We start from the raw sequence: 3,292 nt of genomic DNA on the forward strand, positions 1-3,292 counted from the left end.
ACTCTTCACATGTTTTTAACTGTTATTGAATTTGGATTGGAACGAAGAAATTCCAGTGCATTACAATGGTGATTTTTTCATACATAAAAACCTTGAACTAAATCTGTTCTCAGAGAGGTGTATTTGAATGTAATTGATTATCATTCTTCTCAATAATTTATGAGCTAAAACAGCCTGTACTTAAAGTAATTCGTTTAGCCACCCGACAGAACCACTTTTTGTTTAATCACACACACCCAGGTTCTGAGGGACACAGGGTTACCGCTTTTTGTTAAGCTAGTCGGCCTGCAGCACTGATTGTGGCACCCACCCAAGCAGACTTTCAAAAGGGGTCTCAGACCTGCCATTGCAGTGTCTGCGCGCAGGCTCTACTGCCATGTCGACTTTCCTCAACCTTTCCTTTTATTACATGTGAGTCACCCCTAAGTTAGGCCCAAGGTACCCCTGTTGGCAGGGTGCAGCTCCCCTGAACTTCCTTGCTGGGAGTTTTGACCTGCCAAGAGGTGCCTGTTCCTGTGTTGGGCCTCTAGATGTACTTCCTGCTGCTGAGAGCTGAGAAAATAGAAACAACCGAAGCAGCATGACACATCCGCACCCGTTTCTGATGCAACACCGCCGTGCCGGAAGAATTCCCACGCATCGCCATCATACAGCTGATGAAACCGACGCAGCGCCTGCCCACGGCTGGAAACATTGCTGCACACTGAGTCTTGTGCATCAATCTCCAAAGTCCTAGCTAGTAGCACCAACTATGATGCATGCCCTGCTGTGGAAATGCAAGAGCCAACCCATCGTGGAACCGTGGCTGTAGAGATCAACGCAGCGCCATTGCTGCTGAAGAATCACACTGGGGCACCAAGTCTACAACAACATCGGGCCGCAGTAAGAAACTGACGCATCACCTCCCCGCATAGTAAGAAACCAATGTATCACCTCCTCTTCATTAAGGAACTAACGCATCACCTCCCCTGCGTGGCAGTAGGGAACGGACTCATCACCTTCCCTGGAGCAAGAAACCGACGCATCACCTTACCTGCACCTGTTTATACTTATGATTTCGACACATCCAAGGTACTGTGTGTTAAAAGTGTCATCTCTATAGTTTGCAATGGACAGAACTGTTTTTGCCTTTTAAAAGTCCTATCTTGATAACTGTATGTTGATTTTTTGTTGTTTTGGTCTTGTTTGATTTAAAGATTACTTATTTTTTCGAAACTGGTGTGGTGTCCATTGGTAGTGTTTTTACTGTATTACTGTATGTGTGCACAAATGCTTTAATCTGCCTCTGAGAAAAGCCTGTCTGCTCATGCCAAGCTACCAAGGGGGTGAGTAGGGGTTGTCTAAGGGTGTAACTCCCTTGCCCTGACAAGAAGCAAGGGTCCATACTTGGACAAAGGCACACACCATCGCCAATGAGAGACCCCCATTTCGAACAAAGATGCTTTAGTAAAACTTCCAAAACAAGAGTTGGGGCAACTCAACTACTGACAGGAAGTTATCCCACTTAAATGGTCACTTTAGAATTTTTTCTCATTTTGAACTACCACCAATCTCACTCAGAATTTGTGTATGCTGTTACAAACAGATTTTTCCTAGTAATAGCTGAGCATTATTCTCTATTATTAGCACTATCAAAAAATCAACCCCAAAACCACTATACCCAACAAGTACAAATGTAATTTAGCTGGCATGATTTTAAGACATTACTTGATTGACATTACCTGATTGGTCAGGTCTAACTGAGTTAGTAAATTATTCCTTTTGGGGAACCTTCATCCAGTTCCTTGTAGTCCACTGAACTCTAGTGTTTTTTTGTCTGATAATTTACAATGGCTCGGATCCTGCATGGAAAAAGCAACGTATTTATGTAACAACCTACATAAATGCCTATCTAGTAACTGGTTTAAACCAGAGGGGTTTCGTCCGTTCTGGGAGCCTGGCAGGACGTCTAATACATTTTTTCAAACAAGGGGTACCAGGCCACCAATTTCAGTACTGCTAATTAATACTGCAGATTCGAAATACAACGAAAAAACCATTGTACTTTACTTTCATGTTTGTATTGATTCAACTTCATTTCATACAACTGTTCATTACTCTTGATGCATAGGAGGAATACACATTTCATTCAGTATATTGTGCGAATCAAAATTGTATGAAAAACATTTTACAAAAACATATTATAATCAAAAACAAAGACAAAACACTGTTGTATTTGCATCAATTAATTACACCAGTTCAAAATTTCAACAATTGCCTGCCAAAATTCAAATTCTATGTGGCACTATGACAGGCAGGCTGCGGGGAAAATTATTTTTTATAAAAGTTCGCTCTCGTGGTATGTTTCAATTATGACACCCTCACTAGAGTCCCATTCAATGTTGGTCCCTCGCAGACGATTAAAGACGTGCCGACGCGTTTCCAATCCCCTTCTGCATTGGGGGATTATCATCAGGGCTGTAGACCATGGTGTAATCCTGGTAATTAACAAAATAATATATAATGAGTAGGGCCCTTCTTTGCCTCTCCTTATCAAACTTTTAAATAAACCAACCCACTAAGTACATACCAAGAGTATCTTATAGCTTTTGATGGGGTTCTTTTAAAGGTCCATCTTCTGTCCCTAAACACAACCAAATTGATTTTATGTAAGTTTGAGTCTGGCGTTATGGGACAATCTTAACTACTATCTTTGTTTTTTATGACTTAGAGATGGAACCACTTACTGGAGTCTTCGTACATCTATTTCGATGACTCCCCACTTGTGTTCGTGTTTCCAGACACGGTCGGTTTAGGACGTTTTGAATTCACCCTGCAAACAAATAAATTGCCATTGTTTATACAGAACGAAGTTGCTTACTGTTTGAGTCTTAGGAAGAACTTTCCACGGCATTTCTCTTACTTGTATGAAAGGTTCCTCTTCTACCAGATGAATTGTATCCTCATCTAAATTTGGGGCAGCATCATTTCCTGTCGCAACCAAACAGAGGAAACTTTTTTTTTTTTAAACGCAGTGTAAATGGAAAGCTATTTGTTTAAATGTGCGCTTTCATCGTCCTTATTAATCTATCTGCTTCAGCCCATTATGTTATTACATTGCACGTTGTCGCGATGGAGTACTTGAACCACTGGGACATTTTTGTTCTGTATGGCAGTTTCACCGCCCGTCTACTTCACATTTCATAACGGTGTTTGCGGCGGGTTTCACTTACTTTGCAGCTGTGCTCTTCTGGCATAGATTCAGTCTTCTCTTACCAAACGTGTATCACTCGATGCTTGTGCTGTCTCTGCA

The sequence above is a fragment of the Lissotriton vulgaris genome, chromosome 8, assembly GCF_964263255.1.
Source record: "Lissotriton vulgaris chromosome 8, aLisVul1.2, whole genome shotgun sequence".
Classification (NCBI taxonomy): Eukaryota; Metazoa; Chordata; class Amphibia; order Caudata; family Salamandridae; genus Lissotriton; species Lissotriton vulgaris.